Raw genomic sequence first — 12428 nt, forward strand, 5'->3', positions numbered from 1 at the left:
TGAGTTGAAATCTCTTCTCTCTTCTAATCAGCTCTGTCTGCTAACTCAGTGTTTTCAGTCCATGATAGCTTTGACTTTCACAAGGTTCTCAGCTTGCCATACTTCTAACTCTAGGTCCTTCCATTGGTTGCTGCTTTCTAACTAACTGGTTCCTTCACTTTCATATTCCTATGAGGGAAAATGTAAGGATCAGCTAACTTTGAAGGTCAATATATCCTAATTTTATATAATTGACCTGCCTCAATTTTTCTATTATACCAACTTCTGTTTTATTCCAGTCTGTACCTATCTTACTGACTGGAAAGAGGACTGAATGGGCTGTTTTTTATATCATCATAAATATTGCAGTTTTGTTCTTTTAGCTTCAAAATAGGAAGCAGGTTTTGACCAAAACTATGAAAAATGTCTTTCTTATTTGTTACACAGCATTCTCTAATTTCTCTAGAAATCTTTAAAAAATACTGTTAAGAGCTATTAGACTTCCCAAGTTGCACGCGCACACACACACACACACACACACACACACACACACACACTGTGACTTACATTGTTTTTCTTTTTTGTTTTCAAAGATTTTATTTATTTATTGAGGCGGGGCGGGGGGCAGAGACCAGGCAAAGGGAGAAGCAGGTCCCATGCAGGGAGCCTGATGTGGGACTCCATCCCAGGTCTCCAGGATCACACCCCAGGCTGCAGGCGGCGCTAAACTGCTGCGCCACGGGGGTTGCCCTGTTTTTCTATTAGTAGCCTAATTGACCTGGAGGAAGCTTCCCCCTTCCTCATATTTATCTTTCTTGGCTACAGGGAAACACTTGGGTCTTTCCTCACCATACTGGCAGCTGGAGTACATGGAGATGGTTTGAGGCCAAATGACCAGACATCTGTACTGGTCTGCTGGACAACACTCAGTGACTTTTGATGATTAGCATTTACTTCTTGTATGTGTGTGGGGTCAGCTATTTTACCTAGAATAAAAGTCTCACAGTCAATGTTAGTTCACTGCTTCTCACTGTACACAGCTTCTGAAAGACTGGCTACCTTCCAGAACTACCTTAGGGAAGAGGGCTGTGGATCTCTATTATTCCTTCTCTCCACCTTACTCTATTGTTTTCCCTGACCTACATCTCCAGGAGTTTTAGAGGCTCAAGAGGGAGACTGTTCAGCCTCCTCTTTGCCTTCCCCACTCAAACACAGCTCTCTAATTTAGAGGTATCTCTTTTCTAGCCCAGTAGGTAGATATGTATTTAAATTCTTGGCCTCCTCAGGAAGCTGTTAATTTTGTTCTATTTTTCTTTATCATTTTGTTTTTAAATTGTTTTCTACAATGAACATGTTATTTTTGTATTAAGTTAAAAGAAGAAAGCCCACTTGATTTTTATATAAAAAATGCTTAGTATATGATATCTGAGTCAATATGCCCATGTCATGAATCAAAGTTGGAGAAATAATTTATTTTATAAATAAATCCATGAAGATGTGACATTATGCATTTAGAAAATCCCACAGATAATCTAATGTCACTTGACAGAAGTCACTTGTTTTTCTATTTCCTGACTGACAATGAAGTAGTCCCCTCATAGCCATCTGACCACCTCCAATTCCATCCAGCTACTATTGACCTCTGCCCTGCTCACAGGATTCACATCATCTTATTAATAATGATGCTTTATAAAACATCAGTATATACTATTGAGAAAAGGCCTAGTATATGCCCTAATGCCTCAAAATAAATGTGAGTTACTCCATTGCCCCTCATAGAGGGAGGACTCATTTTGTACTCACTTCAGATAGTGAAAGTAAAGACTTTATTTTCTTAAAGAGAACTGTAGTCAGTATTTATCCCCCTAAAGAGGTGTTTTGTGAAGTCCTCAGTCATCCTAGCACTTTGGAAATTTCTCCCTTAGGGAACCTCTCACTCTGTGTATGTATGAGCGTGGCTCTGTTACTATAATTAGCCAAAGGAAAGGAAGGTAAATGCTTTAAAACTAAGGAACCTATAAAAGTAATGTTAATGTAAATAGCAGATTTTTGGCCATCAATGTTTTAGCAATTGGAGGTATACTCTTGGCAACTGGCAATCACAGATCAGCTTTATACTTCTCTCTTATAGCCACTCCTCCAAATGGATGTAAACAGATGATGCTGAAGCAATGGTGCCCAAATGATAAAAACAAGAATATATCCCCAGCATCAAATTTCTAATCATAGTCATTTCAGACATGAAAATGAATTTCCTTGTTTAGCAGCTACATTGACTTAATGATTTTATGGTAAAATAGTACATAGATACCTTAGTTATGTAGTTGAATAAATAAATTGAAATACAGAGTAAGTATGGGTTGAAAACCAATCATTGGAGATATACATAAGGTCACATCTTATAGCAAAAATACTAACAACACTCATAATGAGACCTTTGTCCTGAAATTATGCTAAATGAACTTGGGAGCCAATTCTGTAAGTTTTGTGAGTTTTCCTTTAGCTTTCAGAAGAGAATAGCAAGTAGCTACATACCTACTAGGAAAAACCACAAAGACATATGTGTATCTGTGCCTACACATGCCTATTGATACAAACTTGTATCTACATAAGCAGTCTAATGCATAAATCAGAAGTCATCAGTTCTTTTAACTCCACCACTTGACTGGAAAGAGGACTGAATGGGCTGTTTTTTATATCATCATAAATATTGCAGTTTTGTTCTTTTAGCTTCAAAATAGGAAGCAGGTTTTGACCAAAACTATGAAAAATGTCTTTCTTATTTGTTACACAGCATTCTCTAATTTCTCTAGAAATCTTTAAAAAATAAATATGCAATGAAATAAACAAGCAAGCAAATAAATTTTACATTTTACACTATGTAATGCTTTTAAAACTAAAAAAAAAAAAAAGTTTTCATACAACACAAATTTCATCAACAAACCAGCAAACTCCAAGAGGGAAGGGACTTGGATGGCTGCTTGTTTGGTTAGTTTATTTTATTGCTATATTCCAAGTACCTTAATCAGTTTTTAGCATATGGTCTAACACTCAGTAAATATTTGGTGAAGGAATAAATCCCTCATGAATGAATTCTTTATGATATTTTTTTCACAAAATTCATGGTCAAGAAAACCCTATTTTTGGGGGGGCATCTGCATCAGCTTTCACCACTAAAAAAATGTATTTCCCAAACCAGAGAATGGTAAGAACTGTGTGCCACTGAGTCAGACTGTGACCACACTTTGATAATTCAAGCAAAGCAAATGGACACTTGGGGTTATTTGGATCAGTAGATTAGAAGGATATTTAACACTTTTAAAACTAAGGAAAGTTTTCACACATCAAATATTTCATCAGCAAGTAGCAGGAGATTAGAAGTATATTTTCAATCAAGATGCTTCTTCTAACTATGGAAAGAACACTGTACCTGTGAAGAAATTAAAAATTTAGAGGAAGTAGAGACATATGTAAAATATGTTAAATATAAAACCTTTAGCTAAAGGACAGTCAGTATCAGGATTTTAGCATAGAGATCATGGGGAAAATAGCAAAAAGAAAGAGAATATAAGAATATGGGAAATCATCAAAATAACAGCAAGGGGCAGTCTCACCTCACTTCCACAAGTTGCCAGGTTGATTGGTTCTCAAAAGAAGTTGACGGGCACTGGGGGTTATTCTGTATGTTAGTAAATTGAACACCAATAAAAAAAAAAAAAGAAAAAAAAAAAAGAAAATGCTTCAAAGATCTAACAAATAAAAAAAAAAAAAAAAAAAAAAAGAAGTTGAGGACCTGAACCTTTGAAACACAACTCAATAGAAAGTATTGATTCTAGCACCTAGGACAGTGCCTGCCACGTAGGAAAAACTCAATAAATATTTGTGGAAAGGCAAGATGATGAAATTCCCTTATTCTCAGTCCATCTGTTTTCAGGGATCCAAAGGAAAAAACATAATTATGATTATGGCAACTTAATTACCATGGAAAATAAAACTGTAGTACTTCATGAGGGCATGGACTTAATCTGTTGTTTTCCCACTGCATCCTCAATGTCTTGAATAGTGCCTGGCTCATATAACATGCTAAGTGAATATTTGTTAATAATAATAATAATAATAGTAAATTGATAATAACAAATATCAAAAGTCTACATAGCTTGGAATCAGCCTACATTATAATAGCATAATGCCCCCCATCCCTGCACCTGAAATAGTTCCTTTGGTATTTCACCATTTGCTAGAGTATAGAAATAATTCCTTCAGATGAAACACTGTTCTTTCTCTGTAAATCTCACTTAAAATGAAAATATCCATTACAAAAATAACAGAATAATTTCCTATCACTTTAATGTTAACCTTTGCAATGAAATTCTCATTTCCTCTTAGGACATGGAGCTCCCAGGTGAGTTTCTAATGTTTCCCCTTGGGCCAATGTCTCCTAATTCCTCATGTCAACCAGGAAAATTATAGAAAAAGGAATTTCTATTTTTCCATAAATCATATTTGAAAAATGGCATTGAATATTCCATGCCAGCGGTCGTGCCTCATTAGGATAGGATAAGAAGACAGCTGTTTCAAGCAAGCTGCAGAAAGTAATTAAGTGAGAGACAGTAGGAGAAAAAATTCTTTTTAATCTTTAACTTTGGAGTATCCAGTGTTCTAATATGCTAAGTAGTCTTGTCAACTAATCAACTTTAAAAATCCCACTTGCATGGCCACTTAAAAGAGAGCTTTTCATTAAACTCTGTTCCAAGATTCTAGGGCATCACTTCACATCTGTCTTCTTTCTCACATCACATCTGCCTTCTCTCTAAGTCTGAGATCAGAGTGATCTGTTCCTGGTAATCTTCCCTCTTAAATCTTGAAATTGACCAAGCAATTTAACAAACTCTTTTCTTATCACTTGGGATTGGTGAAACCAGTGTCTGAGTGTAATAAACTCCCCTATCCTGAGTGTTTCTCCAAGGTCTGTCTGGAGACTAGATCTGGCATTCCTGTCTAGCTCAAGAATCAGGTCCCCATAGATGGTTTATGGGTTAAAGGCAATGCACAGAGTCATTTTGAAGGCATGAGCAGGATAATGCAAGAAAAATTATAAAGTTGGTCAAGTGTGTCTTTATTATCATCCTAGCATCTCTTTAACCTTTTCCATATATATTTTTTAAAAAGTTTAATTTATTTGAGAGACACAAAGAGAAAGAGAGCATGCCTACATGATGAGGGGAGAGAGAAGGGAGAGAGAGAAGCAGACTCTTGAGAGAGCAGGACTCAATCCCAGGACCCTGGAATCATCACCTGAGCCAAAGGCAGTCACTTAACTGAGCCACCCAGATGCCCACCTTTTCTACACTTTTTGGAGCCCTCCCCTAAACTCCATATGCATACAGAAGCATACTGAACATCAGTGGTGAACTTTATTAGCAATCTCTTTTTTGGTGAAATCATTTTGGCCATCCCATCACAGTAATGTCCCCTAACCCTCTTGGGTGCCTAATCCAGGACTAATGGGTTTGCCAGACATGGGATGTTCCCTGATAAAATGAGGAAAGTCCTGGGCAAAGTAGAATGGTTGGTCGCCTTAATCCCGGGAGAAATGATTTGCCTAGAACAGTGCTGTGCAATGCCTTTATTTACTGCGATGCCCTCTCCCCTCCTAGCCACACATGCTTCATCTAGATGACCTTTACTAACCCTCTAGCCTTCATCCAAGTCATCATTTTCTCTAGGAAAACTTCCTGGACTTCCCTAAGACTGGCATATGCCTATGTTTACAAGTTTGTGCCATTACCCTGGGTTTAACTCCTTTGGTAATACTTAACTTTTACCTTAATTTACATCCCTCAGTTTCTTATGGCCAGGCAACTTATCATGTTTATTACTGTAACCTCATATTTACTACATTTTTTGAGAGATGACAGCGAGGTCTGATAATATCTGCTATAAAGAAAAAAAAGCTTTCAAACAAGAGAGGCAAGAATGGGCTAATGTCACAGTGGTCTAACAGGGAAGTGGACTTGAGGAAAAATGGTGAACATTAGGTCACTGGAAATGCTGAAGCAACCGTTAGGAGGTTTTGTATGTGACCCATGCTTTAGTTACATTTTCAAAGTTATTGAACCCCGAAGTCCATTCACATTGAAGTCATCTGAATTTTAGAACAATCTCCACAACCACAATCTACAGTATCAGAGTTATCTGAATCCCCAAACTCTGATGCTATAGGTATGGAATCAGACCAATGCATTTCTGTAGTTCATAAGCCTCCCTAGAGATTCTAATGTACAGCTAGCTGGTTTCTCACAGTGGCTGCACCAATTTACACTTTTACCAACAGTACACAAGGGTTCTCTTTCCTCTACACCCTCACCAACAAAGGAGCTATGTGCTGCAGGAATATTTAAAACAAAAGGCATATAGTAGTTCTTGTTTAATCGCTACTATGGATCTGGGAACTTCTCACAAGATAGAATGTATTTAAGTTCTAGTTTGACTGGGTCTAGACTAAAATGAGGCCTACTCCAATTCAAAATTTGTCAATTCTAGTTTATTACCCAGATTCATGGATCTAGAGTAGTGGTTTTCAATCTTGAATGAACATTGAAATCTCCTGGGGAACTTTAAAAATATATGGATTCTTAGCTCTGATCCTAACGTAATTGGTGTGGGGATGGCCTTTCCAGTTGATTCTACAGTTCAGTCTAGAGGAGTCTAGAGGAAGAAAGGCCTAAGCTGAGATCTGAAATGTAAGAAGGAGTTAACTGGTTAGGTGAAAGGTGTGTGTGTGTGTGTGTGTGTGTGTGTGTGTGTGTGTGTTGGGAGAAATATGGTTAAGTGGCATGGTAATGAGAGAGGAAAATCTAGATAAAGTTTTCACCTGTGAAGAGTTCTAATAAGCTTTTGTAATGGGTAAAGGCCTATGACTGAAGTTAGCTGGAGATAATGTATGTAAAAATATTTTGTAAAAAAGAAGGCATGGCTTAACAAAATAAACTGTAGTTAATTTAACTGAATTTTTTTATCTTTAATGATATTACTTTTAACCTAAAGAAATTAAAACTGCTAAAGATATTTAAGAGATCAGCTCCTCACACATGAGTCATCCTTTATGATAGTCTCTGGTTATTTCATTCTATCTTACTTTATTATGGGAAATAGATCTACCCCAGATCCCAATCACCTTGAATCCCATTTGGCTATGGAAAACTTTCATAAGTGTGTGGTTCTATATTCTTACCTCATTAATTCCTATCTGGTGAATATCACTGAATCTTCCTTGAATAAATGAGTAAGCTTGTGATCCCTCAGGGACATCAATTAAATGTATAAGAAATTCAGGGAGTATGTCCCAACCCCAGGACATAGCTAAGAAGTGGCTTTTTGGGAGAATTGCTAAATCAGCTCCCTTTACTGTAATCAGCTTCTTTCTCCTCAAAGAAAAATTCTGGGGGTGGGGTATTTAACTATATGTAACTGAATTAGTTATATTCCAGTTCATTGCTGTTTCCTTGCACCTGGTAAGTGAAGGTAAAATGTAAGGCTCTTCTTGAGCAACTCTTCATATTGAATGACCTGTCTCATGGGTCCCCTAGTGAGATATTAAAAACACCTCTGCCAGGATCACCTGTGCCTGATGAATAAACACCAAGCTTCAGTACAGATGTTTGTGCCATGGAATGGTGTGCCCTGTGCTGTCTTGTGTCTTTCATATCAAGGATGATGTGTTAACTTTAGAAGAATACAGGCTAGCAATCAGAACACTTGGGTTTCAGACCTAGCTTAACCCACTGACCAGAGCCTCAGAGACCCTCTCCTCACCTTTCAACTAGGGAATATGTAACTCCATGTTTTAATTTTTTAAAAACTGAGTTAAATAAGATTCTCAAATATCGATAAGTCTTCTCAAATATCAACAAGTCTCTTTTATAATGGAAGACTGTGGAACATCTTAAAATCATTAATAAGTAAACTTCTGACTTCCAGGGGCTCAAAACATCTCCCATCCTTTGTGTGCGATGAGGGCAAGAAATCTTAAGTCCTAAGTCCTGAACCTATGTGCTTTACCTTCCTGTTCTTTGTGAGTTGACTTTATCTGGAATTTCCAGGGTGTTCCCCATCAAGTTCTTCCAAACTTTCCTTTGTTTCCCAGTGTAGCAAGCAGCCTATAATATGGCCCCATGGAACACTACCCCTGTTTTTTTATGGTCCTGTTCAGCCCTCTCCCCTTGAGTATAGGCTGGATCTAGTGATTCCCTTATAATCAAGAGAATACATGAGAAGTAATGGATATCAATTCAAAGATTATGTTAAAAACAGACTGCCCTTCTCCCTGCTCATGCTCTTTATTTCTCTTTCTCTAAAGTAAATAAAATCTTAAAAATAAAACAAAACAAAACAGATTGGCTGCTTCTTTGAGCCACTGCTCTTAGAGAAGCAAGCTGCCATGTGTGTAGCCAGGAACTGATGTTTGTGGAAACTTGTCAACAGTCACCTGAGTGAGCTTGGAAGAGGATGTGCTGAGGTCTGCCACCATATACATATCTAGCTTGGAAGCATACCCTTCCCAACCCAGCCTTGAGATGACTGCAGTCCTGGCCATTACCTTGACTATAGCCTGTGAAAGATCCTGATAAAGCGGCTTGTAGCTAGATCTTACTTGGATTCCTGATCCACATAAATTGTGAGATAATAAATATCTGGATCTAAGCCATAAGGTTTTTTTTTAAAGATTTTTATTTATTTATTCATGAGAGACACACAGAGACAGAGACAGACAGAGAGAGAGAGAGAGAGAGAGAGAGAGAACAAATTAGGCAGAGACACAGGCAGAGGGAGAAGCAGGCTCCATGTAGGGAGCCCGATGTGGGACTTGAAACCGGGACTCCAGGATCACACCCTGGGCCAAAGGCAGACGCTAAACTGCTGAGCCACCCAGGGATCCCGCCATAAGGTTTTGAAGGAGATTGTTATACTGTGATAAATAATTAAAACAGTCTCCTCAGTTCCAGTGAAACACCGGCACTGGTCCTTCTTCCTAAACTACGACCCCTAGACTATGACCACGTAGAACCTGGACTTCAAGACCTTCTCTTTCTATCTTTTAGCCCTAATTGAGCTCAGCCTACGCACTCATCATCCTAAACCTGAGCTCCAGTGCTTCTTAGCTCACACAGAAGGGATATTTGGTTATTTTTAACAACTCATAAATGACTCCCCTTGATTCTTCTAAGATATGGTAAGATAAGTAAGGCAAGTAGGAAGTAGGATTTTTGACTCTAGGTTCAACAATATTATACTGAAGCTGTCTCTGTTTTAGTTTCTTCTATATCACAGAGAAGCTATCACAAGTTCCTAAACAAAAAGAGATTTGAAAAATATCAGACCATCTGTATTAAGTGCTGCATGAATTTACTTGTTTTTAATTGCAACAAAGTATCAAATTACTATGCAATCTTGTTATTAATACACACATATGTATATATGCTTGTGTGTGATTTTTTTCTGTTTGAATCTTGTGGGAATCCACACAGTTAACTTTCAATTAAAATTTCCTCTAATTCTTGGGATTCCTGGGTGGCGCAGCGGTTTAGCGCCTGCCTTTGGCCCAGGGCGCGATCCTGGAGACCCGGGATTGAATCCCACGTCGGGCTCCCGGTGCATGGGGCTTGCTTCTCCCTCTGCCTATGTCTCTGCCTCTCTTTCTCTCTCTGTGTGACTATCATAAAAATAAAAAAATTTAAAAAAAAATTTCCTCTAATTCTTGAGACTCATACATATTCCTTATTTGTACATTTGGACATCCAAATTTGAACCTATATGTATAACTAGATATGATGTATTTTTCCTTTGAATTTCATTGCTGAAGTTATTGATTTTTATTTTTATTTTATTTTGGTAAAGATTAAACAAGAAGGGAGTACCAATGTCATAACAAATGTGATTCATAATGAATTCTTTCTCTCTACTGCTCCTGTTAAGGGACAGGGGAAAGAGAGATTTTTAGCATAAACCATCCCAGATCTTTAAATTTGTATGTAAAACTGGCACCAGTTCATCACTGCTTTTGCTGAGAAAAAAAAAAATCAAAGTCGCCCACGAGGATTTCCCCCCCCCTTTTCTTTAATAATGGATACTTTCAGAGACCTCCTAAGGTCCCATTCCCCCTGTCATGTTTAAAGGGTTTATTGTTTCCAGAAAAGCTTTTGCTGCTCCCTCTGGAGACTGAGCTGATCCAAGGTAATATTAATTCTGTGCCTCTCTCTTGTCGGAACTCAACTTCAAATGGAATATATGAGATGAAAGCTGAAAGAGAGGTTATGTGGGCTGTCATCCGCCATTGTGTCTGAGGCATCAACTGTGCTCAGAACAAATTAGGTGTCAGTCTGGTAAATCACAGTCAGGAAGGCAAATCAGTTTATAGAAGACTTATTTGGTCTCCTGGAAGGCTCCACCACTCAGACAACAGTTAGTCTTTCTTTTCTTTTCTTTTTGGTAATTAAAAAATTTTTTTTGAGATTTAGCTGGTCATTTTTATTGTCTCCTCAAATCCCTCTGCCCTCACTCCTTGTTTCCCCTACAGAGATGAAGAGCTATTGCTGTAAACGACTAGACTAGTAGTTTTTAGAAGACAATTCACAAGGAATGTTTCATTATTTTAGTTTAATTTCCTAAATGACAGAAGACCCCAGATAAAGAAGGAGAGTGAGTCTGAGCAAGGGGACGATGTTCTTTAGCTGCTGGCCTTGTGTGGGGAATGTTTGCAGATCAAGGAGAAGCAGTGCAGGAAGAAGCAGACAAATTTCGCTCTCATGGGATTTGTTTCAGTTTTTTCTCAAATCCTTCTTGATCCCATTAGCCCCTCATTAAGAAGTTTGGATGGCAAAAGAAAGGGAATTTTTTTTTACCTTGGAATGTAGAATTTTGAATCTGTCACACCTTTAACCTGAAGAAAAAAGAGATAAGAAAGAAGAAAAATTGTATTTGCCATATTAGTCTATGCATTTTGCTTTAATATGAAATTTTAAAAATTTACCAAAATTTATGAAGAAATAGGACACCAAAACCAAATCAAACCATACCAAACAAAAACCAACCCTAGACCAGGAGTCACTAATGTTTTAGTTTTGACTAAAGCCAGTAATTTCAAGACCTTGAGATAATTACTTTAATTTGCTAGTTCACCTTCTTTCCATCTACAAATGATGATTATTATTTCTATCCTGGCTTTTGCTAACATTGTTATTATGTGGATCAACTGAGAGGAAATCATAATGAAATATAACATGTACGAATCAAAGTTGATATTTTTACAAAGGCCCCACCACTTGGTCCCATCTGTGCCACCACTTTTCACAAGCAATTTTGTTCTCAAAGTTCATCCAGTGTAATTTCAATTTCCACTTTGCCTGTATTTGCCTCCACTACCAGCTCTCCCAAACATACTCTGGGTACATGTGACTTGCTTCTAGAGGTATAATGAGAGAGTACACCATTTCAACTTTAAAGGATTCCCTGGGTTTTGCCTAACAGTTCTGCAGAGAAAAAAGCACTGGGTGCCAATAATTGCTAGTTATTTCCTCATTTGATTCAGTATCCTTATCTGAGATTTTGTACCCTTTCTTAATAACCCATTTGCTTGATTCAACATCAACCTTTCTACCTGCTCGTTCCAGTCTTGTCTCTGTCTGTCTCTTTTGCCAAACATCTTGACTCCTGATCCTCCTTCTGGCTTTAGGATCTAAATTCAATCACAAGCCATATGTTCTAGATAACTTTTTTTTTCTGTTCCATTTGTATTGAACTTGTAGCAACTCAGATGTAACATCAAATTTTCTTAACTGTCATGTTGCTTGTTCCCATTAGCTTAGATTCTGATTTCCCCTCCTGTTTCCCTTGAATTACTGAAACATTTTAATAGAAACCAATTCATCCATTTGGCTTATGGGCATGTGGCAAAGCACACCATGTCCCCTTCCTTAAAGCCTGGGTGGAGGCTGCAGCATCATCATATCAAGGAGAACTGAGTACAAAGGTTCTAGGTGGTTACTAACAGCTAACATGGCCAGTGTGAGAAATGGGAGCCAAGGTAGTAACATACACTTTCTCTTCCAAAATTTCTACAAAAAGATGCTCATGGTTGGGATTGACATTTGTGATATATTCAAGTTTTCCTTCACCTGCTACTTCTCATCTGTAATCTTCTTCTCAGACTACAAAGGTATCACCCTATTGCTATTCTCTTCACTTTGAACTTGTTTTAAAGATCATGTACACTCTAATCTTCAGTTCATGATCTCTCACTTACTCTCCCTCTGGGATTTTGCTTTTTCCAATCTCTCTTCTAAAATGGCTCTTCTATTTGTACTATTAATCCTCTAATTACCAAATCTAACAACCCTCTTTGTTTCTCATACTCCTGGAAATCCTTGTGACATTTACAATATCAGGTACAC

The sequence above is a fragment of the Canis lupus genome, chromosome 7 (assembly GCF_003254725.2).
Source record: "Canis lupus dingo isolate Sandy chromosome 7, ASM325472v2, whole genome shotgun sequence".
NCBI classification, from domain to species: domain Eukaryota; kingdom Metazoa; phylum Chordata; class Mammalia; order Carnivora; family Canidae; genus Canis; species Canis lupus.